Below are 25,630 nucleotides of genomic sequence, written 5' to 3'. Positions count from 1 at the left end.
TCATTGTGGGACGACTGGGGCTAAAATACTGGTCGAGCTCTCCCAATGCCCAAACGCAGAGGTCAATGAAAGCACCTTTATCACTGCACTGGTTGAGAATAGCTACCTCAGCACTGACGACAGGGACCAAACCAGGCCCTTCCTCCTCTCGCCGCTTTAGTATTAACCCCGCGTAACCATTAGAGCTCATGTTCATTAACTTTCCAAATGTCAGCAATCATTAAACACATCCATGTGGCTATTAATACGTCTTACGTGTCACACTGAATGCTGAAAGTTCAAATAAACAGAACAGAATGGCCTGCGACTGCTTTAAATGGGTCAGTTGATTATTTACTACGATACAAAGGATATTAAAAACAAACCAAGATAAACAATGAATATCTCTGTTAGCCTGTAACTACCTGGAGAAGTGATAAATCCTGGACTTTTCACCCCCCCCTCCCTCCCCTCCAAAACACGTGGTGAAGGAGGGAGTACAATGTCTCTTTTCATTTCTAGGTTATTGATTGTAAAATGAAAACTAAATTTCTTAACACGGTACATGTGCAATATAAGATAAAACAAACATATTTATCATCAGCAATTGAGATAAGAATTATATAGGCTGCAATTGCAAAGATGAAAGACTTACATTTGCAACAACTTGGCTAATTTACTCTGCATCTCGCTTCTCACCTTCACCATCAGTTTTGGCTTCATTTGCAACAGTCTTAACCGTGCCAGGAGTCTTGTGCTCCAAAGACTAAAGACAGGACCTGATCCCATCATCAGAGCTAACATTCCAACGTGGTGCTCTGTATCACCAGATCGCTAACCTCACTGGATAAAATGACAATCCCGAACCCCCCTCATCTTTCTGTTCAGATTGATGCACAAGATTTCATGACACTAACTGAAGAAGGGTGGCAAATCCTTCCCGGATTCTTCCTGGCATCCTTTTCTCAGCTTGACCCACCAAAAATAAACCCAAATTAACCGGCCATTCAACTCTGGCGGGATGGGGGTGCTGCCACGATCGGCTAAATGTGGTGTGACTGTCAGTGCATTTCACTACAATTCAATGTAAACACAGCGCTCCCCGGCTTCCAGTGGAGAGCGCCTCTAAGAGGACATATGGGTCAGAGTATTAGGGGGTGCAGTGGTGAATTGGGCTGAATGGTTAACAATGTAGCCTGACCTTTGACCCACGCCCCCATCGTGCGTGACTCTCTCAGTGAGAACCAATGTTACCCCTGAATGTGATCTTTAATCAAATGTGATGAAACAGTAAATAGGTTAATGAGCGGGATTCCACTCCACCCCTCAGTGGCAGAGGTGGCCCACCATTCCCCAGCGGTGGGATCTTCCTGTCCCACCGTTGTCAACGGGGTTTCCTGTTGTCCACAACCTCCGCCGCTGGGGAACCCGCATTGGAAGTTGCCATCAGTGGAACTGTAAGATTCCAGGAACGGCTGGAAAAAATCCCGCTCAATATATTTCCTTTTGGAAACCATCAAATCATTAAGAGAAACAACAACTTCTATTTATATAATAACATAATGAAAGAACCCAAGCTTTTCACAGGAGTAAAATAAAACAAAATGTGGCACCAGACAGTAGAAGGGGATTTTTGATCAGGTGACCAGATGGGTTATCAGGAATGCCTTAAAACTGGAAGGTGAGATGTGTGGGCAGGACATTCCAGAGCGTAGGGCCTTTAAGAGATTGACACAACCAATGGTGGAGACATTAAAACTGGAGATACTCAAGAGGCTGGAATTAGCAGGTCAGAGGAACCTGATGACTAAATAAAGTACGTGGCTGGCAGGCTTCTCTTTTGGCTTTCCCCATGTTACATGGGGTCAAATTACAACTCGGGTTAATCAGCTCCATACTAACCATTGGTTATGGTAAACGGGTTTATAACCAGATTGCCCTTCCTGCCACTACCCCTCCCCATTTATCCAGGCTGCAGATCAGCATATGCTGGCTAATCCTGCCGCATAGGGGGCTGGGGTCTTTTCATAACCAACACATTCTGAAGTGGGACTTGAATTCGGGGGGTGGGGGGAGGGGGGGGTGTGTCTCAGAAGGAGGTGAGCCACCCGGTGACCTATTCCAGGATAGTTCATGTACAGACACAGAAGAGAAGGGGCGCAAGTCCAAAAATCCCTGAAGGACCAGTAGTTAAGGTGGTCAAGAAGGCAAGTGGGATACTTGCCTTTATTACCCAAGGCACAGAATATAAGAATAGGGAGGCTATGATGGAGCTGTATAAAAGATTTGCTAGGCCACAGCTGGAGCAGTGTGTGTAGTTCTGGTCGCCACACTATAGGAAGGATGTGATTGCTTTAGGAAGGGTGCAGAGGAGATTCACCAGGATGTTGCCTGGACTGGAGTATTTTAGCTATGAAGAGAGGTTGGTTAGACTGAGGTTGTTCTCCTTAGAGCAGAGAAGGCTGACTTGAGGTGTACAAAATTAGGCAGCACATAGATAGGGTAGTTCATAGAATCTACAAAGCAGAGGAGGCCATTTGGCCCATCAAGCCTGCACTGACAACAATCCCACCCAGGTCCCAACCCCGGAACCCTGTATATTTACCCTCCTAATCCCCCTGACAGCAAGGAGCAATTTATCATGGCCAATCAACCTAGCCTGCACCTTGTTGGAGTGTGAGAGAAAACCGAAGCACCTGGAAGAAACCCATGCAGACACGAGGAGAATGTGCAAACTCCACACAGGCAGTCACCTGAGGCTAGAATTGAACCTGTGTCCCTGACACTGTGAGACAGGAGTGCTAACCACTGTGCCATCGGTCAGGAGGAAATTTTTCTCCTTAATAGAGGGGTCAATAACCAGGGGGGCATAGATTTAAGGTAAGGGGCAGGAGATTTGGAGGGGATTTGAGGAAAAATGTTTTCGCCCAGAGGGTGGTGGGAATCTGGAACTCACTGCCTGAAAGGGTGGTAGAGACAGGAACCCTCACAACATTTCAGAAGCATTTTAGATGAGCACTTGAAATACAACGGCATTTATGGCTATGGGCCAAGCGCTGGAAAATAGGATTGGAATAGATAGGTGCTTGATGGCCACTGCAGACTGTATGGGCCGAAGGGCCTCTTGTGGTGTAAAGCTCAATGACTCAACGACTCTAAGCTGCCTCGCCAATGTCATTCACAATGTTTTAGCAAAGTAAACTGCTTAATAAACATACTCAGGATCCTACATCTCCAGTAGTTGATTTGTTAAGAGTTTATTTCGCAATGAAAAACAAAACCTCAGCACTATTTCTTCATTGGATTTGCAAACTATGGTTCCACTCTTTAAAAAAAACCTCACTGTTTCCAAAGCTCTGAATGTGGCAATATAGATGTGTGTGTTTTTTATATATACATAGATGTGGCAGGGAATCATTGCACATTCAAGCTCCAATATGAATGTCCTGAGGAAGGGTAGGATATGGATTCAGACGTGTAATTGCTCACAGGCCAATGTTACAGTTTCAGAGTCGCTGCCAAGATGAGGTGCCAAGTGTAGGGGAGGAAATCTGAGGGAGCACCGCTCCTGGCAGTGATTCCCACACCTACTGGCACCCAGATAGAGCACAGAATTAGCAGCAGCCTGGCAGAAAGCCACCTCCAGGCTTTTTGTCTGTCGCCTGCTACACAATGTGAGAAGATCTGAGAGTGTGCAACAGGGGAAAAGTACAACAGGTGAAAGAAACATTAACGAAAGGAATGATCCCACTGGCACGGTGGCACAGTGGTTAGCACTGCTGCCTCACAGCTCCGGGGACTTGGATTCAATTCAATTGGGTCACTGTGTGGAGTTTGCACATTCTCCCCGTGTCTGTGTGGGTTGCTCCTGTTTCCTCCCACAGTCCAGAGATGTGAGGGTTAGGTAGATTGGCCATTCTAAATTGCCCCTAGTGTAATGTGTGGGGTTAAGGGGATAGGGCCTGGGTGGGATTGTGGTTGGTACAGGCTTGATGGGTCAAATGGCCTCCTTCTGTACTGTAGGGATTCTTTAAATCTGAATATTGTGGTTGGAACATATTCAATTTCGGGATAATAGCTGACTTTTACCAGAACTTTTCCGCACCCCCACCACCCGACTGCTTAGGAAGAGAAGAAAAAAATCGCCGTGAAGGTTGGAAATCTATAAATAGGAAATACTGGGACTAGACAGCAAGGATAATTTTCTCATTCCGCACTCCACAATGTTTTGATTTTCCGATAATTGATTTAAGTTGTCGGGATAATCGCTCACAAGACACAACAAAATCTCTCAGTGGGCTTGGCTCTTTGCCAAGAGCACGGATTCAGAAAATTACTGCTAAATGTGCCTTTCTGCCTTCTGAAAAGAGAAGTGGACAAAATCAGCAACCTCTGCACAAACGCGTCCCGCCATTTACGGCGGCACAGTGGTTAGCACTGCTGCCTCACAGTGCCAGGGATTCCTGGCCCTTGGGTCAGTGTCTGTGTGGAGTTTGTACATTCTCCCCGTGTCTGCACGGGTTTCCTCCAGGTGCTCCAGTTTCCTCCCACAGTCCAAAGATGGGTGCATTGGCCTCGCTAAATTGCCCCTTAGTATCAGAGGGATTAGCGGGGTAAATGCATGGGGTTATGGGGATGGGGCCTGGGTAGGATTGTGGTCGGTGCAGACTCGATGGGCCAAATGGCCTCTTCCTACTCTGTAGATTCGATGAATGTTCTATGCAGAGCTTTCCCAGCTTATATTTAAGCTGCAGCCTTAAGCTGATAAGAGGAGACTCTTTAGCAGCTCCACCACTTCCTGACACAATCAGTTCAAAGAAACAAAAAGACAGACCAGTGCGTTACAAAAGACACTTCGCTGAAGCATTATGGGTAAAGTCACTGCCCAGGTCAGAGGTCACAGTTTAATTCCTGACCTGTGCTGAATCCAGATCAAACCAGCTGAAACAGCTGGCGTGGCAGCCCTCACTAGTTCAGGACATGGTCATTCTCTCTGTGCCAATCAAATAAACTAGACCAAACAAACTTAGGGATAAAGCAAGAAAGGACAGGTCTCAAAACACAGGAAACCGCCCCAAACAAAAGACAAAACATAAAGGAAACTTAAAACATCAAACTAAAATGTGGTTGAAGGGGGTCAATAATACACCCCAGCCCCTACAGGACCCAACAGGCATGGAAGGCCTCAATGGTGCCCATGGACTCCGCACGCCCCCTCTCCAAGGACACCCAGCAAAGAATACAGGCACAGTAGAGGGACAGACGGTCGAGTCGGGCAACCCCCTCAGTCGCCTGCTACCTGGACCTGTTTATGGTGAGTCTGGCCAGGCCTAGGAGCAGGTTCACCAGGAGGTCCTCTGTCTCTCCCCATGTAAGCCAAGAGTGTAGGACAGTTCAGGGCAGGGTATGGGGGAATCGCAATCTAGCAGGGTGCTGGCTTACAATTACAATACACAATGGCCTCTGCTGGAAAGTGCATGCATGTGGCTGCCAGGGAGAAATGGGTCGGGCTTTGCCTCTGCTCTCGGCTTTCGAATAGCGCCGCCCCCGCATTCACTGTCTGGGCTCAAACAAGGAATGATTCCACTGATTGGCAGGCCAAGGGAAAATTAACATGCCCAGAGAGAATTGATCTGAAAATCGAAGGCCCGAAATAGGAAGGAATTTGTTTTCCTCAGTCGCGTTTTCCACGACTCCACCCTTAGCTGCAATCAATCCTGTGAAAAATGGCCATTTGGCTGAGGTCCCAAGGGCTGCTCGCACCCAACGCCAACTAGGCCTCAGCAGGGGTAGGTGCCTTCAAAAAAAGGAGGAAGCTTTAAAAAAATACACTTTTTATTTGCTGCAAAGCTTTTTTGTTATTCACTTATCGAAGGGAACCCGCTGCGCAGAAATACATTTCAGGAATACTCCTCGATGCTGCCATGTTTCTCCAAATATTCTCAAAGGACAATGCGGTGAACTGAGTTGGATATGTAGAATAAGAGTGCCCTCTGCTGCTCTTGTTGTGAATTACATGTATTTACATTGTCAGTGTTTCAGATCAATGGTGATCCTTCCTCGTGAAGGGTCACCATTGACCCAAACTGTTGCCCCCACTTCTCTTCATTGATCCAAATCGCTGGCTCTATTTCTCTCCATGGAAGCTACCCGGCCTGCTGAATATTTCCGGTATTTTTCAGGAGATTGTGTGACATGCCGTGACAGGTTGGATGTGGGAGAATTGGTCACTGACTGACCCTCCTTCTTGAGGTTGTATCTCAAGGAGCACAGTGGACAGGAGAAGACACAAAGAGCGGGGTACGAGTCTGTTTAGGACAATGCTAGTTTCCTGTACCAAAGGTACAGGATGTGTCAGGCTGAAGCATTGGGAAGCTGTGAGCCTGCCCAGGTGAGGTGACATCCAGTCACATCATGGAGAAAATACTTCCAAAGACAAAGGGGACAGGACAGAAGGTAATGGAGCGAGGTATAAGATAGGCAGATGATCCACTGTGATTCAGCTTTTATATAACATTAGCACTGTGTGGGTGGCATGGCAGCACAGTGGTTAGCACTGCTGCCTCATAGCACCAGGGACCCTGGTTCAATTCCCAGCTCGGGTCACTGTCCGTGCGGAGTCTGCACGTTCTCCCTGTGTCTGCATGAGTTCCCTACGGGTGCTCCACTTTCATCCCACAGTCCTAAAGACATGCTGGTGAGGTGGATTGGCCATGATAAATTCTCCCTCAATGTGCCCAAACAAGTGCTGCAGTGTGACGACTAGGGGAATTTCACACCAACTTCATTGCAGTGTTAATGTAAGCCCATTTGTGACACTAACAAATAAACTTTAACAGTGGTTAACATTGCTGTCTCACAGCACCAGGGACACAGGCTTGATTCTAGCTTTGGGTCACTGTCCGTGTGGAGTCTGCACGTTCTCCCCATGTCTTTGTGGGTTTCCTCCGGGTGCTCCGGTTTCCTCCCACAGTCCAAAGATGTGCAGGTTACATGGATTGGCCATGCTAAATTGACCCTTAGTGTCAAGGGGATTAGCAGGGTGAATACCTGGGGTTATGGGGATGGGGTTTGGGTGGGGTTGTTGTCAGTGCAAGCTCATTGGGCCAAATGGCCTCCTCCTATACTGTAGGGATTCTATGATTCTGTGAATCTTGAAATTTATATTGTCAGTGTTTCAGGTCAGTGGTGATGCTTCCTCATGAAGGGGCACCATTGACCCAAACTGTTGCCCCCACTTCTCTTCATTGATCCAAATCGCTGGCTCTATTTCTCTCCATGGAAGCTACCCGGCCTGCTGAATATTTCCGGTATTTTTCAGGAGATTGTGTGATATGCCGTGACAGGTTGGATGTGGGAGAATTGGTCACTGATTGAAAGTTTAAGTGCAATGCTATCACCGGGATTTTCCCAGTGAATGACATGACATTCTAATCACACTTACAGTAAAGCCTCTTGTGCAAATGCTTCCTTTATGGTTCATATTCCTGCTTGTCAGCATCCTTCATACACTGCTGAGCACTCCACATTCTTTCAGTACATTGGGTGTCTTGCAATACCAGTTAGGTTAGGAAGCAAAGTTTGATTTGATTTGATTTGCTTTATTATTGTCACACGTATTAGTATATGGTGAAAGGTACTGTTTCTTGTGCGCTACACAGAAAAAACATGTCTTTCATAGAGAAGGAAATGAGAGAGTGCAGAATGTAGTGTTACAGTCATAGCTAGGGCGTAGAGAAAGATCAACTTAACACAAGGTAAGTCCATCCAAAAATCTGACAGCAGCAGGGAAGAAGCTCTCTTTGAGGTGGTTGGTACGTGACCTCAGACTTTTGTAAATTTTTCCTGATGGGAGGGGGTGGAAGAGAGAAAGTCTGGCCCTTAATTATGCTGGCTGCTTTGCCGAGGCAGTGGGAAGTGTAGACAGTCAGTGGACGGGAGGTTGGTTTGTGTGATGGATTGGGCTACATTCACAACCTTTTATAGTTCTTGCAGCCCTGGGCAGAGCAGGAGCCATACCAAGTTCTGATACAACTGGAAAGAATGCTTTCTATGGTGCACCTGTAGAAGTTGGTGAAAGTCGTAGCAAGCATGCCACATTTCCATAGTCTACTGAGGAAGTAGAGATATTGGTGGGCTTTCTTAACTATAGTGTTGGCATGGGGGGACCAGGATCATTAACCTGATCGGAAATTGCACTGACTGATAGCGTGTTGGAGTATTGGTACATTTATCTGACTTTGGACACATTGTGAAAGGAAAGGCAAACCTTACTCTGTGCCCGTCCCATACTTGCAGCATAGAGCAACGTCATTCCTAACCTCTGACCCTCGAGTGATCTTCACATCCATCCTCACTGAGATAATACTTAATCACTTCAAAAGTGACTTCTTTCCAAAGCAGTTTGTGTCAACAGGGTGAAAGATTGAACATTATGAAATTAAGGTTAAAACAAAATTCGGATCAATTCTACTGATTTATTTTTGTCAGTTCGTGCTCTGTGTCTGTCCTATTGTACTGAGGTGTCTCCTCAATAACTACTCCACAGCCAGGTGGCAGGGAACACAACTCTTTATTCAATATATTGACTCCACACTCTAAACATTGACTGCCCTCTCTGGGCGGATCCCAACAGCTCACCCTACTCTCAAGGTCACATGACCCATTCCCTTAAAGGGGCAATGCCCCAGCACACATAACACACTTTCCATGTGGATCTGAGCCTCATAGCCTTGTGAAGGTCATTGCTTCAACCCTTGTTCAGTTCTGAGTAATCTAATGGCAATCATGGTATTAAGACAATAGATTCAACTAGAGTTAGTGCCCCAGGGTAGGAAAAGGGAACATCAGGCACAGTTCCTGAAGCTGAACTTTATCCAGTGGCTTTTGTTGATATGCGCATCTGTGAGCATTGGTTAAGAGCAGGAGGGGTTCAGCTACTCCTGTAGACATGTAGCTTCCTTTTAACCTGCTTCCATTTTGAGAAACATTCAAGCTGGTGCCTCCAAACACTTGGGTCATCCACAGTTGGCAGTAACTCCAAAACAAAGTTGGTAGATTGTCCACCTAGGCGGCCCTAAGTGCTGACCCTCACAAATCTGACAAGTTTCCTTTGGGATTGCCCTTAGCTCCACAAGACCCACACATACTCACACTGCACTTAATCCTGTAAAGGAACCAAACGGGGCCATTATTTGGGAATTGGGTCACCTAATCCTTTGTCTCCTTCACTCTCAGTTTTGACTACTTGAAAGTATGGGGTGTGGGGCCAGGATATGCACCAGAAATGAGGAGGAAGCCACAGGGGAAGCTGGGGGCGGCAGACAATCTCTCCCCATTGTGACTGGGGAACCTGGCCACATGATGCACGTCTGGCTCCTTCCTCCTGCTCCAGGGTGGTCACCTGAAGCCAGCTTCCACTTTACCTGGAGATTGAAAATGGGTAGTGCCCAGGGAACAGAAACCTCCAGATAAAAGGCAGAAAAGATACCAACATCACCCTCACCCAGACAGGCAACTGTGTGTGCAGCTGTGCCAGGCAAACATCAGATGGATGATTTTTAGGATGGCACAGCGGTTAGCACTGTGCCTTGAAGTGCCAGCGACCTGGGTTTGATTCCCGGCTTGAGTCACTGTCTGCATGTTCTCCCTGTGTCTGCGTGGGTTTTCTCCTGTTGATAGGTTGAAATGAAGCAATGTGAGGTGTAATCTCCTCTCCTATGTGCTCTCCTTGTGACTAATAAACTTTAAACTTAACCTTTTTCCGGCGCTGTGCGCTCGTATGCAGACTGCGTGGGTGCTACACAGGATTGGAACATCGCAGGGAGGAGACCAGCATGCTTGGTGCCCTGTAAACATGACGCCTGATCTCAGTGAAGCTGGGGTTTGCTGGTGTGTTTAGGCCCTGCTCCTGTCCAAACTGGAGCAAAACTCGTCCCCTTCCCAGAAAATGACCAAGTGTGGGAAGATTGGGATCTGATTCAATCCAATGTGAACCTCACTACATTTCTGACCCAAAATGACATTGAAGGCTAAATTTTCCAGTCACGCCCATCGCAGGAATCGTAGCAGGCGGGATAGAAAATTTGGAGGACCATTTAAAAGACTCTTGGCCACAGCCAGGATTTCCCAGTCCTGGGCCTTACACAGTTGGAAAATCCCACCTTTAGTCATTTTTTGGGATAATGCCAACCTGGGTGACTCTGTGTCGGAGGGTGCAATCTGACCCTGGTGTTGTGAAGGATTCTCACAGCACCAAGTTAAAGAACAACATGGTAGCATGGTAGCATGAGCTTTCAGAGCACTGCTCCTTTGAGTAAGCATCAGGGTGCTAACTGTTGGACTTTAACCTGGTGTTGTGAGACTTCTTACTATGCCAACCCCAGTCCAATGCTAGCATCTCCACAAGGTGAAGGATGGATCTGGCTGTGTTACCATGGTTAGCCAGTTGGATCATACCAACTGCCTGCCCCTCCTGGGGAAGTTTGTGAGCAGCCAGTCAATGACATTTGACAGAATGCCTCAAGGTCAGAGCTTTCAAATGAGCTACTTTGGCTGATGGGGAGATGGGCTCGGTCTGTCTGATCCTTCCTGCATGGCCAGAGTATCACTCACTTCAACACCTAACTTGGTCACTTCCAGTGGGAAAGAGACCATTGATTTTTATTTGATTTTAGTGAGCATCAGGGTGCTAACTATTCATTACTGGGCTACTAGTATTGAATCTGATCCCATCCACACACAAGATCCACTCACATTTTCTATAAAGCATTCCCTTTGATTTGATTTATTATTGTCACGTGTTGTGATAGTGAAAAGCATTGTTTCTTGAATGCTATACAGACTAATCATAGCGTTCAAAGAGTACATAGGGGAGAAGGAAAGGAGAGACTGCAGAATGTAGTGTTACAGTTAGCTCGGGTGTAGGGAAAGATCAACTTAATATATGGTAGGACCATTCAAAGGCTTGATGGTAGTAGGGAAGAAGCTGTTCTTGAGTCGGTTGGGTACATGACCTCAGACTTTTGTATCTTTTTCCCAATGGAAGAAGGTGGGAGAGAGAATATCCGGAGTACGTGGGGTTCCTTATTATGCTGGCTGCTTTGCCGAGGCAGTGGGAAGTGTAGACAGAGTCAATGAATGGGAGACTGGTTTGCGTGATGGATTGGGCTACATTGACAATCCTTTGTAACTCCTTGCGGCCTTGGTCAGAGCAGGGGCCATAACAAGTTATGATACAACAGAAAGAATGCTTTCTGTGGTGCATCTGTAAAAGTTGGTGAGAGTCGTAGCTGACATGCAAATTTCCTTAGTCTTCTGAGAAAGTTGGTGGGCTTTCTTAACTATAGCGTTAGCGTCCACCTCCTTCTGAAACGTGCCTTTGGAGTAATGGGCCGATGGGCCTTGTCTGTACTGTATAACTCTATGACTCTGTGATTAGATGTCCTGTAAAGAGGTGCAGTGGTTTCTTTTAAGGTTCGTACAGAGCAGCTCTGTAATGCAGGACTAAGTGCTCACAGGCTGTCCCAGGGATGCCCATCAAGACTAACATCAACTCTCGATAGAGGACCACCAGCTGTGTGGAAGTCCGCCCACCCAAATCTTATTGATCTTCCAGTGCAAAGAACTGCTGATGAATGGGTATTGCAGACAGGCACCTTTCACGATCCAGGACTGTGTGTGCTGCGGAACACACTATAGCTCAGGGCAGCAGTCATAAAAGCTCAATGGGAAAAAGAGACATTACAAAGCCCTGAAGCCATAGTGCAGAGTTGTTGGAAACACAGAATCAGTTCCCTTGGACTGTATGCACCAGAGAATGTCTGACATGTAATATAAATGGAGGCTGCAAATATAACTTGAAATTGTGAGGAATCTCAGAGTGCCACATATTTAATCTAAATAAATTGAACCTAATTGTAATTTAAATATGTCAAATTTGAACTGTTATGCAAAATTTAATGGATAAGGTATACTTCTGGAGAAAAATAACACCTTCATCCTCGGTTCACATTTGGGGAATTGATTTGCAAAAGAAGAAATACTAAACTATTCATTAATTCACCTTACAGCACTGTCAGATTCTTGTCCTTTAGCACCCTCTGCTGCTGGATTCATTGAATTGCGATTGAAAATTGTAGCTGCTTTAATTTCAGAGAGAAAATGATCAGAAAATTTTCAAACCGTCGAAACACATTGTTTTCCAAATAGAATTGATTGTAGCTGTTGTCCTGTGCTGAGTTAGTCAGGGCTGATTGAAGGAGGGAAGGTTGGTTTTAGCACGCTCAGCTTTGGAAGGGTATGTGGGGGTCAGGAGGATGAGGGAGTGGGACGCCTGTTGGCATTGCCACCCTGACCATGGCCCAGACGCCCCATCAGCCACTGCATTTGTGGGTGTCAGCACTGAAGTACACAAGCTGTTGGATTTAAGGGTAGCTTTTATAAATTAGTGCTCCCTGAGGCGGCACAGTGGTTAGTCCGACTGCCTCACAGCAACTGGGACCCGGGTTCAATTCCAGCCTTGGGTGACTGCCTGCAAGGAGTTTGCACATTCTCCTGCGTGGGTCTCCATCGGGCACTCTGGTTTCCTCCCATACTCCAAAGATGTGCAGGTTAGGTGGATTGGCCATGCTAAATTGCCCCCTAATGTCAAGGGGATTAGAGGGGCAAATATGTGGAATTATGGGAATAGGGCCTGGGTGGGATTGTTGACGGTGCAGAGTTGATGGGCTGAATGGTCTCCTCCTGCACTCTAGGAATTCTATGATTCTGCGATACTAAAATGAACGTCCCCTGGAGTGCATTTCAGAACTATGAGTATCAGATATTGGGAAGTTTCACAGGGTTTCCCATCAATTAATATTCCCATCAATTAATTTTCAATGCCGCTTTGAACCTGCTTCGTACTTGGTCACTGATTCTCATCCCATTTCTAACTCTTGCTGCCTGCCAGGTTTCAGGAAGAGAGAAGTGAGAATTAAGCAAGAGGGGAACTGAATAGGAAGGAGATGTCAGAGAATCAGGGCCCAGATGGCCGTCAGTATAAATTGGGTACTGGGAGTAGGAGATGCACAAGAGAATGGACTCAGATGTTAGGAGGGCTGAGAGGCATTGTCGGGAGGAATGTGCAGAAGGAGTCTGACAGAATAGACTGGGACACTCCCTGTTAGGACTCCTAGCTGAAAGCTGAACATATGTATGTACCAAACACTGGTCTCCACTGTACTGTATCCTAACACATTAATGCTAAAGAAAATGTTTTAAAAAGGCTCATTCCAGTCAGCTCAGTTTAAACTATTGCCAAAAATTAAAATTGGCCTCAGTGTCTTTAAGAGAAAAAAGGGGCAAAAATTATACAACAATTCCAGAAATTGTACAAGAATTCCAGAGTTTGCGCCAGGCTTAATGCAGTGATCTCCCATTCTCCAGAGTTTATGATGCAACTTGCAACACCTCTCAGGTTGTAAAAATGTCCCACAGTGCTATTTTTGACACCACATTGTGACATCTCCGAAACGCTGGCAGATTGTTTTCATAGCAATGACAGCTTTTGATGAAAGGCACCATTGAGAGCATTGAAAATAAAGTCAGCAGGGCTGCCCTACCTGTTTACAGTCACTTTACTGTGTAAAGATCCTTTGTGTAAAGTGAGTCAGAAGCCTAGATTGAAGCATTACTTCCTGATTGACCTGGTGCACACACAGACCATCTCTGGGTGTTTGCTTGCCACACCTGAGCGCTTACATGTCTTGTATGCACAAGCAGTAATTATATCTGAAGTTTTTTTAAGGAAATGGCGAGAGAACCATTTAGTGTGCAGACTGATTTGAGACCAATACATGCAAAGCCGTTGATTGCAAAATGCTGATTTCACACAGTTGATGAGATTGTCAGATATGATAGCCTGCGTTAACTCAAGTGTTACAGGCAACTGGGTTAGCCTGACTTAGCTCTCCGACCAACCATGGAGATGGTTCCATCCATTATCCAAAAATGCTGAAAAGCCTGGAAAGGGGGGAGTTGGAGAGGAATGTTTACATTAGTAGGACAGACTAGGGAGCGAGGGCATGGTCTCAGAGTAAAGGGACGAACGATCCTTTGGAACCGAGGGGAGGAGGAATTGCTTCAACCAGAGGGTGGTGAATTGGTGGAATTCATTGCCACAAAAAGGCCAAGTCATTGAGCGTATTTATGACGGAGATGGATAGGTCCCTGATTGGCAAGGGGATCAAAAGATGTGGGGAAAAGGCAGGAGAATGGGGTTGCAAAATACACCAGCCATGATTGAATGGTGGAAGAGATTCAATGAGCAGAATGGTCTAATTCTGCTGCTATGTCTCATGGTCTGATGATCTTATTAGCATGCTTGGGCTGTAAAGCTAAATCATAGAATAGGATCACAGAATCCCTACAGCGCAGAAGGAGGCCATTCAACTCATGAAGTCTGCACCAATTACAAACCTATCTAGGCCCTATCCCCATAACCTCATGCATTTACCCTAGCTAGTTCCCCTGACACTAAGGGGCATTTTAGCATGGCAGATCCACTTAACCCATACATCTTTTGTCTGTGGGGAGAAACCGGAGCACCCAGAGGAAGCCCACGCAGGCACAGGGAGAATGTGCAAATTCCACACAGACAGTGACCCAAGCCAGGGAATTGAACCCAGGTCCCTGGTGCTGTGAGGCAGCGGTGCTAACCAGTGTGCCACCATGCCAACCTAACGTTATTGTGGGGCAGCTAGATATGTTGCACTGTGTCGGGTCCACTTCTATTCACACGCTGTGAATCAGGCTTGTGAGATAGAAGACAGTTTTCAGAGATAGGCTGGAGAGCCTCCACCTTCCTACAGGTATTATAGATAGTGTGGATACATAAGGGGTCATGTGTCAGGAGGGTAGGAGTTCTCCCCAGAGTGCAAGCAGACACACAGCGTCTAAGAGCTGCTCAGATTTAACAATAAACTTGTACTGTTCCTAGCCCTTAGTCGCCAGTTATTGCAAACCTGTGCTTTTCGAGGTATGTTGTGAACTGAGTAACAAAATAGACACATAGGGTCCTGAGCATGTTGAAATTTAATGCTCTCCCTACGTCACCAGGTTTGGGAGTGGGCATTTAGTTTAGCAGGAGGGCATGGGATGGGGTTCCTGCCACCTCCCTGCCTCTGCCCAATTAAGTCCGGGGTGAACAACCTTCCCATCCAGATACTAAATGCAGCCTTGAGTGTCTGTTTGAGGGCTTCATTACTCCATTACTGGCATTCAACCAGCAGTGGAGAGGATAACTGCCATGTGGAGTAGAGCAAACTCCATCAGATTTAAATCATAGAATCACAGGATGTCGTCTACACCGCAGAAAGAGGCTATTTGACCCATCGAGTCTGCAGTGGTAAGAATCCCACCCAGACCTTATCCCCATAACCCCACATATTTGGGGGATTTTCACAGTAACATCATTGCAGTGTTAATGTAAGCCTACTTGTGACACTAATAAATAAATGAATAAATACATGCTAATTCCCCTGGCACTAAGGGACAATTTATCATTGCCAATGCACATAACCTACACGTCTTTAGACTGTGAGGGGAGGAAACCGCAGCACCAGAAGGAAACCACACAGACGCAGGAAGAATGTGCAATCTCTGCACAGACAGTCACCCGAGGGTGGAATTGCACCCAAGATTCTGGCACGAGGACTTTCAAGGGGTGGGGGAGAGAGGGAATAGTCCAATTATCCAATATCACCCATTTTATATTGTTGGCCAAAGTCAAAATTACAACCAGTAAAGTAGCACATTCAAAAGCCCAGAGAAATGTAAAAGTGTCTTTCGAATGTAGAACCAGCAGTCTTGCATTATATTACATTCCAAGCCAGAGTTTCTGCTCCCTCCTCATGGCAGATGCCCCTGGGGTTTGATAAAGTTTAATACTCCTTAGCAAATATCAGAACGCAGGCACCACGGTGATCTCAAACACGCACCAGGCTCCACCACAACCAGTCTTAAATAGGCCACAGGAGGTGATTCTCGGGTCACTGTCTGTGTGGAGTTTGCACATTCTCCCTGTATCTGTGTGGGCTTCCCCCAGGTGCTCTGGTTTCCTCCCACTGTCAAAAGATGTGTAGGCTAGGTTGGTTGGCCATTCTAAATTGCCCTTAGTGAGCTGGGATGCATAGGTTAGAGGGATTAGTGGGTAAATATATATGGGGATAGGCCTGGGTGGGATTGTGGTTGGTGCAGACTCAATGGGCCGAATGGCCTCTTTCTGTCCTGTAGGATTCTATGATAAGCTGGTTGTGGCTCTCTCTCCTGCGCTATGGCTGCAAAGGCACAATAACCTTCCACAATGCCAAAACACCTACCTCCATTTTAGGACCCTCATGCCCTAACACTCACCACACAAAAGTTCCCTTACTCAACTCATTGAATGACCTCCTGGCTAGCCTCCCATCATCCACTGCTCATGAACTCCAATCTATCCACAGCTCTATAACACTCATATCCTATCCTGCACAGAAGGCCAGTGGTCTACCGCTCCCCAGCCTTTGGACGTGCATGAACAAACATCAGGCAGCTAATTGGGCCTGAATTTCCTCGGAGTGGCAATCCACGCCAGGTTGCCACTCTGCTTCTACTTTCTTACACAAAATATATTCAGATCCTGTCTCACCCAACCTTCCGACTCAGGCCGCATGAGATCCGGGCCAGGCAGCGCGTCCCCCTGGGCCCGAGCACCAAGGGCAGCTCTGTCAAATGCAAGGAGGCCATGGCCCGCTGTTATGGCATTAGCTGGCATAAACCAGGTCAGTTAAAGGTCCAGTTAAGTTTGATGGTCTTGACAGGCCGGGGAGAAGGTAAGTGTCTAAGGTCAATGGGTAGGATTTCAGGTGGAATTTTCAGCTGGGCGTGTCAGACCCAGGGGTTTACGGGATGATGTCAAGTCACATGTGGCTTGGGCGTGGGATGGTCAATTCAGGCCCTGGGTGGGTTGTCAGGTTAGGTTGGGCTGGGGTGGCGGAGGGAGGGAATGGGATCAGGTCTGACCTCGCGAGAGGTGGGGGGAGGGTCACATCTATTTGTACGCCTTGGGGTGGACAGGGGGACGAATCAGCTCAGGACAGGCATTGGGAAGGCTCAGGCCTTGGGGGAAGGTGGGGAGTGAGAGTCAGGAGGAATGGGAGGGGGGAGCGAAGCGCCCCCATGGAACGGCGGGATTCCGTGAGCTGGGGAATTCCTGCCATGGGGCATAGTCCACTGTGGGGTGAGGAGAGTCCGGTGAGGGGAGGAGGGATGGTAGTCATGGGGGGAGGGGCAGGTTGTACAGATCCCTGGGTGGAGCAAGGGTGTGGGGGATTGCTGTTGGGAGGAGGGTGGGCATGGAGTAGTTGGGGGGGGGGGTGAGAGGGAAAAGTCCCCTGCAGGTTGGATGGTGTGGGATGGGGAGTCCCTTAGGATGTTAGTGTTACTCTGTGCAATCGTTCCCAACACTTCGAAGAGGTTTCATTCATGGGTGGTCAAATTCTCCATCCTTTAAATGCTCTGCACCAAGTGGCCCCATGGCAGGAATCCCCCAACCCACGGATTCCTGCCACCCCCCTGGGGACTCTTCTCTCCCTCTTCCCACATTGCTCTCACTCCCTCCCTTCCCTTCCCAGGCCTGACCCTTCCCAATGCCTGACCTGAGTTGTTTGGTCCCACCTCACGCATCCCGAGGCACACAAACACACTCCCCCACCCTTCGCAAGGCCAGAACTGACCCCATTCCTCCCCCTCCCCACCACTCCATCCCACCCCCACCACAGGAATTTCCTCAAGGAGTTCACCTCCAATGGGCCAGGATGATTTCAGCCCATTGACTCTGTTTCTCTCTCCACAAGTGCTGACTGACCTGCTGAGTAGTCTCTTGCTTTCACCTCTGGAGTCCCTGTATCCACAGTGTTTTGCTTTTGATACACACACTGAAGTTTCCGCTCTTTGGGAGAGTCAGACTATCAAAGCGCGCATTGTTGTCCACCTACAGCCAAATTGGACAATGACCCAACGACACCTAGCTTGAAAGATGTACCCTTGGAAATGCTGGCAGACTAGTAGGGGCATCACACTCGCATCAGCATCTGCCCTCAACTATCCACTTTTCAGAGCAAATCACTAGATAGCTAGTGGAAGCAGGAACCCTAGCTGGTTCTTTTCCTCCTGTCTAGCCCTTTGAGGTCTTTTGGCTTTTATTTTTTTAAAAAAAGCAAACTTTTGATGTCCTGTTTAGAAATTTTTGCATGCCCATACGAAGAACAGAATTTCCAGTACAAGTTAGAGAAGGAAATCTCTGTGCAGCATCCAGTCTGATGGAAGAATAATTCAAAACAGCTCATTCTGGAACAGAAAACCTTCGTAATGATATAGCAACGCCCTGCTGTGTGACTCAGTAGTTTCATCGTAACAAATCAAAGCAAATCCCCCAAAGGCATAACTTGACATTTCTATATTAGTTTTAGATTAACACATACATAACATTTTCCATTATGAGCTCATTTTTGTCACGGGTTTGTTTTTCTAATTCATTCATGGGATGTGCACTTCCCTGGCAAGGCCAACATTCATTGCCCATCCCTAATTGCGCTTGAGAAGATGGGGTGGAGTTGAGCTGCCTTCCTGAACCACTACAGTCCATCTGGTGTAAGTACACCCACAGTGCTGTCGGGGAGGGAGTTCAGGAATTTGACCCAGAGAAACTGAAGGAACGGGGATACATTTCCAAGTCAGGATTGTTGCAAGCTTTGATGTCAGCCTTTTAATTGACCCCAGCTTCACCCTTCAAGTAACCAGACCAAGTCACAGAGTTCTGTTAAACAGCTATTTTAATGCAAGGTACATAGCTCAGACCTTGGAAAGTCACAGGTCAGTGCCAGTAACTAGCCAGAGTCCGGCATTCAGGAATACATGAGCAATTATAGTTTCACATTCGATTACAAGTAATTGGCATACACCAATCAAGGTATAGGAGTTATCTCTATTCACTCACAGTCATCGACATCATTCAAAGGTACAGATATTAAAACCAATCACAATCACCTCACGCTTGTTTAATTATAACACCCAATCAGCCTGAAGACTTAATCATGTTAGTTGATCTCATCCATCATTGTTGCGAGTTATCACTGATGTTCCAGTTTGTGTCTGTGTCTATGGATACCACTCCCTTTTTCCAGTTACAGATGTCTGATTTAATGAATTCTCTCAGACTAAAGGCCTTGTGCTTATCTCTGAAGACTTTTAGAGGACCTTTTTTCTCACAGCAGCTTATGTGATATTTAAACTTGTATCAATAACCCTTTCAAGGATGGTGAGTAACTTGGAAGGGAACTTTCAGGTGAAGGTGTTTCCAATGCACCTGCTGTCCCTGTCATTCCAAGGCAAGTATTGGGAGGTATTGTTGAAGAAGCTTTAGTGTGTTGCTGCAGTATATTTTACACTTTGTGGGCAAAGTGTGTTGGATGATGGAAGGAACGTATGTTTAAAGTGGCAAATGCAACGCCGATCAAACAGGCTGCTTTGTCCTGGATGGTGTCAAGCTTCTTGAATGTTGTTGAAGCTGCACGTATCCAAAAAAGCGGAGAATACTCTATCACACTCTGGACTTGGGGGCAGCACAGTGGCACAGTGGTTAACCGACTGCCAGATTCAATTTCGACCTCAGGTCAGTGTCTGTGTGGAGTTTACATGTTCTCCCCGTGTCTGCGTGGGTTTCCGTCGGGTGCTCCAGTTTCCTCTCACAGTCCAAAGATGTGCGAGTTAGGTTGATTGACCATGCTAAATTGACCATTAGTGTCAAGGAGATTAGCAGGGTAAGTACGTAGGGTTACAGAGATAGGACCTGGGTGGGATTGGTGTTGGTGCAGGTTCATATAGATACATAGATACATAGAGCAGTACAGCACAGTACAGGCCCTTCGGCCCTCGATGTTGTGCCAAGCTTTGTCCAAACCCAAGATCAAGCTATCCCACTCCTTATCATTCTGGTGTGCTCCATGTGCCTATCCATTAACCACTTGAAAGTTCCTAAAGTGTCTTACTCCACTATCACAGCAGGCAGAGCATTCCACACGTCAACCACTCTCTGAGTAAAGAATCTACCCTGGACATCCCTCCTATATCACCCACCATGAACCTTATAGTTATGCCCCAGAGTAACAGCCACATCCACCTGAGGAAATAGTCTTTGCATGTTCACTCTATCTATCCCCCTCATCGTCTTATAAACCTCTATTAAGTCGCCTCTCATCCTCCTGTGCTCTAAAGAGAAAAGCCCCAGCTCCCTCAACCTTTCCTCACAAGACTTACCCTCCAAACCAGGCAGCATCCTGGTAAATCTCTTCTGTATTCTCTCCAATGCTTCCACGTCCTTCTTATAGTGAGGTGACCAGAACTGCACACAATATCCCAAATGTGGTCTCACCAAGGTCCGGTATAATTGCAGCATAACCCCTTGGCTCTTAAACTCAAACTCCCTATTAATAAACACTAACACACTATGAGCCTTCTTCACGGCTCTATTCACTTGAATGGCACCCTTCAGAGATCTGTGGATATGATCACCAAGATCTCTCTGCTCCTCCACATTCCTCAGAACCCTGTGGTTAACCTTGTAATCCGCATTCAAGTTCGTTCTAACAAAATGAATCACCTCGCACTTATCACAGTTAAACTCCATCTGCCACTTTTCGGCCCAGCTCTGCGTCCTATCAATGTCTCCTTGCAGCCTACAAGAGCCCTCCACCTCATTCACTACTCCACCAGTCCTGGTGTCATCAGCAAATTTGCTAACCCACCCTTTAGCCCCCTCTTCCAAGTCATTGATAAAAATCACAAATAGCAGAGGACCCAGCACTGATCCCTGTGGTACACCGCTGGTAACTGGCCTCCAGTCTGAAAAATTTTCTCTCCACCACCACCCTCTGTCTTCTATGAGACAGCCAGTTACTTATCCAATCAGCTAAATTTCTTTCCATCCCACACCTCCTTACTTTTTTCATGAGCCTACCTTGGCGAATCTTATCAAATGCCTTACTAAAATCCATGTATACGACATCAACTGCTCTACCTTCATCTACACACTTAGTTACCTCCGCAAAGAGTTCAATCAAATTTGTGAAGCACGACTTAACGCCTCATGAAACGGTGCTGACTATCCCGGCTTGATGGGCTGAATGGCTTCCTTCTGCACTGTAGGGATTCTATGATTCGATGGCTTGTGCAATTAGATGGTGGAGCAGCTTTGGGAGTCAGGAGCTGAGTCACCCATTGCACAATACCCAGTCTCTGACCTGCTCTTACAGTTACCTCCTCTTGCACTATGACTTCATCAACAGTTTCTTCCTTGGTAAAGACAGCTGCAGCTCTCCGTCTCCATGTATAAATCCATTTTGGTCTTTATTCAGCCCATTTCGCTTTTTTACTCTTTTACTAAATGCCTACACAAGACTTTTGGATCCCTTATAATTTTAGCTGCCAGTCTTTTCTCAGACTCTTTCTTTGCTTATTTTATTATTTATTTTAACTTCCCATCTGAATGTTCGATAATCAGCCTATTTCTCTCGTGCATAATCAACCTGATATTTGCACCCATTTTCCTGCTTCATCTTACTCTATGAATTTTATGCTTTGCACTGGGTTCCACCCCCCGATACTGAGCCTGCCTCCTGTTGGCTGACTCACCGCACAGCCACTTTATGACTGCTCAATAGTTAATTGGCTCAAATGGGGACTTCCACCTCTATTGAAGAGGAAACCCCACCTGCAAGAGCTGCCAGCCAATCAGAAGACTGGGAGCTCTCTTGCCCTGGCAGCACCCCTGGCAGTGGTGGCCATTTCTGGGACTGCAGGTAGTCTCAAAGGAGAGCCACTGTCTGAGCCCAGGCTTAACGGTAAGTCTTGAACCAGGCTGGCAAAGTCCAGCAAAGGATACGGGGAACACAAGGTGAGGGCGGGAGTGGGGGCAGGAAACTGTGGGTGGAGATTTATCTGGGGGGAGGAAGGGTATTCAATATGCAGAGAGCCCAAAAAGGAGGCAACTCTCCTGCCCCTCCCCCCTTACCCAGCCACTAGTTCATCAGATTGGACATGTGGTGCCAGCCTCCCCTGCCATGGGTAAAATGCTAACGATGGTAGGGGGAGGCCAGTAATTGGTAAAATCACTTTGATCAAACAAAATAGCTTTGGATGAGTTGGCAGCGGACATGGCGGCAATGCCACAACACCCAATTTAATAGACCCTTCATCCCAGGGAATGGAAAATTTGAACCTCTCTCTTTTGTCATCCAGAGGGTTCTGGCTTCTTTTTTAAAAGAATATACTTTATTCAAAAAAAATCTGAAAGAACATGACAAATATTTCAAAATGGCCATTTCAGAAAGTGCAATAATATTCGGGAGCTCTGGCTTTGTTTGCCCTAACCTTTCCCTCTTCCGAGCATGCATCTGAATTGGACCCAAACCTTCTCCTCTTTAAAGGCAGCCGCTTGTTCCTTTTTAGTTTTGTCTGCCAATCTTTGATTTCCAATGCACAAGGACATAAGAACACAAGAAATAAAAGTAGGAGCAGGCCTCCAGGCCATTCAAGCCTGTCCCACCATTTAATACAATCGTGGCTGACGTATGCTGACCTCAACTCCTTTTCTATGCCATTTCCCCATAGGCCTCTATTCTTCGATCTATCAAATGTTTATCCACCTGCACTCTAAATGCTTCTAATGATCCAGCCTCTCCCACCTATTTTTAATTGGTACCTTTTGGTACTTTAATTCTAATCAAAAAAGTCAATTTAAATTAAGTCCAATCACGGGACAAACAAGATCCAATCTGCAAGACATTGCATCCCATCTTGGGCTCCATTAAACAAGATCCAAGCTAACAGGATGAGGCATTGCACCCCCTCCCGGGCTTGAGCTAAAGCTTCATCTTAGCCAAAAGACCAAGATGGCTTTGAAAAATTGCATAGGTAAAGCTTTGGTTTAACCTCATTGACTATCCTGATCCTTTACTGTACTCCAGGTTAGGTAAACCATGACCGCAGGCATCAGCATATCCCCGGTGCAATGAGCTAGCCTTGTCCCCTGCCTGATCATGGTTTCACCCCTGAGCAGACCACCACCACTATCCCTTATCCCTCTCTACTTCATAACTGTGCCCAATTTTTATATTAGTCCGACACTCTGTAATTCAACAATAAAGCAATGCTACAAATTTTGGTAGTGTTGACCCACCCCGACTGGCAAATCGGTTCAAGCAATCCCAACTCATTTAAATAGGTGGAGAAGAGTTGGGGGTGAGGCTTCTAAACTTCCAACTTTAGCTGGATTCCAAATCAGGTCCACTAGTTAAAGAGATCTGAGTTGCCCAATAATTCTAAACACTGCTGATGAACGATGTTACATTGTTTTCTAACAACCTGATAAAGGGACAGAAAAAAAGTTGAAATCTAATTAGCAATTAAAGATCAGGACTTAATATAAAACAAATACAAAATATGTTTTAACACCATTTGCATTGAACAAGAGATTTGGTCCTGAAGCCTTTCTGCCACACTTTTAGATATGCTAAAATCTGAACTATCTTTTACCTGCTAGGAAGACACAGAAGCATTCTGTATTCTGAGAATACATTGTTTGCAAGCTCGTTTTTTTGTTACAAAAACATGCAGTATTGAAATATTAAAAATTAATAATATCCTGTAATTCTGGGTTTAAAAAAATGCTGAGTTTTTTTTAAGGTTGCAGCTGTTTCTTAATTTGGATATTTTAAAAATAATTTTGCCACAAAAACGGTTGAATTTTTTTCGGGTGGTGGTGGTAAGGGGGGGTAAATTTAATGAAGATTTTTGGGGGGGGGTTTTGTTCTCCCCCTCTTTTGGTTGCCCATAAAACATGTGCTCCAGGTGAGGCTCGAACTCACAACCTCGGCATTGCTCACTATGTACTGTCATATAAGTACCGCGCGCTAACCGATTGCGCCACTGGAGCTCTGACATCAACGCCCGAGAAATGTCCCATCTACCCTCGGCCCGGAGGGAGGCGGCCACAGCCTGGACTCTCTCTCTCTCCCCCCACTTCTCCGGACTGCCTTCCGCTACCGCCGCCGCCCCGCTGTCCGTTCATCCCAACCCGGACCCGCAAACCACACCCCGCCCCAACACCGGCAGCCAGCCCGGCCCCCTGCGCTGCTGGCTTCTGCCGAGCATCCGCCGCCGCCTCCTCTTGCCGGAGACCGGGGCCTACACTCCCAGGCTGGGCCCCCGAGCTGTCGGGGTAAGGGGGGGAAGCGGTGATGGGGGTGAGTGAGGGCCTCTGCCGGAGGTTTCAGCCATTTGTTCATATTGTTTATTCTTTCACACTTTTTTCTAAAGGGAATCCAGAGGCCACGAAGGCGCCTCGACGGGGAGAGGGAGGGTGTGCGTCCCTGTGACCCTGAGGGAGGAGGTGGTGGTGGAGAGACACGTTTCTCTTGTGTGGAGACTGAGGGAGGCTGACTGTGTCAATGGAGTTGGATTGGGGTAAACATAGTAACAAGTCTCACACCACCAGGTTAAAGTCCAACAGGTTTATTTGTAGCAAACGCCACTAACTTTTGGAACTGGCTGTACTTTCCTCAAGTGGGTGGGAGATCTGATCACAAACAGCGCATACAAAAACACAAGCTCAATTTACATGAATAATGAATGGAATGTGTGTTATTACGGCTAATCAAGTCTTAAAGATACACGCAATGTGAGTGGAGAGAACACTAAGCACCGGTTAAAAAGATATGTATTGTTTCCAGACAAGAAAGTTAGTGAAATTTTGCAAGTCCAGGCAAGTTGTGGGGGGGTTACACACACAATGTAACATGAACCCAAGATCCCGGTTGAGACTGTCCTCATGTGTGCGGAACTTGGCTATCAGTCTCTGCTTAGTGACTCTGCGCTGTTGTATGTTGTGAAGGCTGTCTTGGAGAGTGCTTACCTGAAAATCAGAGGCCAAATGCCTGTGACCACTGAAGTGTTCCCTGACAGGAAGAGAACAGTCTTAAGAACATAAGAACATAAGAAATAGGAGCAGGAGTAGGCCAACTAGCCCTTCGAGCCTGCCCCGCCATTCAATAAGATCACGGCTGATCTGTTGTGGCTCAGTTCCACATTCCTGCCCTCTCCCCATAACCCTTAATCCCCTCTCTTATCAAAAACCCATCAACCCGCGTCTTAAAAATATTTAGCGAGGTAGCCTCCACCACTTCAACGGGCAGAGAATTCCAGAGATTCACCACCCTTTGAGTGAAGAAGTTCCTCCTCAACTCCGTTCTAAACCGTCCCCCCTTTATCTTGAGGCTGTGCCCCCTAGTCCTACTATCCTTTCTGAGCGGGAAGAGTCTCTCCACCTCTATCCTATCCATCCCATTCATCATCTTATACGTCTCAATGAGATCTCCCCTCATTCTTCTAAACTCTAATGAGTACAAGCCTAATTTATTCAGCCTCTCCTCATAGCTCAACCCCCTCAACTCCTGCATCAGCCTAGTAAACCTCCCCTGCACTCCCTCCAAGGCCAAAATATCCTTGCGTAAGTACAGCGCCCAAAACTGCACACAGTACTCCAGCTGCGGCCTCACCAATGCCCTACACAGCC

General features: G+C 46.7%; 1 long non-coding RNA gene and 1 other non-coding gene across 2 annotated transcripts in view; both read right to left on the bottom strand.

Annotated features, from left to right (window-relative positions):
• LOC145351020 (uncharacterized) overlaps positions 1-13,665 on the bottom strand; it is a 77,698-nt gene extending 64,033 nt beyond the window's left edge. Inside the window, exon 1 of the long non-coding RNA XR_013888296.1 lies at positions 13,584-13,665. This is a non-coding gene — a long non-coding RNA (uncharacterized LOC145351020). The remainder of the gene's footprint in view (positions 1-13,583) is intronic.
• A 10,234-nt stretch (positions 13,666-23,899) lies between these two features.
• On the bottom strand, positions 23,900-23,992 carry trnai-uau (transfer RNA isoleucine (anticodon UAU)). The gene is given in 2 exon segments: positions 23,900-23,935; positions 23,955-23,992. It is a non-coding gene; the product is annotated as a tRNA-Ile (tRNA).
• Between the last annotated feature and the right edge of the window lie 1,638 nt (positions 23,993-25,630).

Source organism: Carcharhinus amblyrhynchos, chromosome 12 (genome assembly GCF_965287045.1).
Source record: "Carcharhinus amblyrhynchos chromosome 12, sCarAmb.v2.hapA, whole genome shotgun sequence".
Taxonomy (NCBI): domain Eukaryota; kingdom Metazoa; phylum Chordata; class Chondrichthyes; order Carcharhiniformes; family Carcharhinidae; genus Carcharhinus; species Carcharhinus amblyrhynchos.
The sequence above is the reverse complement of the archived record's forward strand: the minus strand, read 5'-3'. Positions and strand labels throughout refer to the sequence as shown.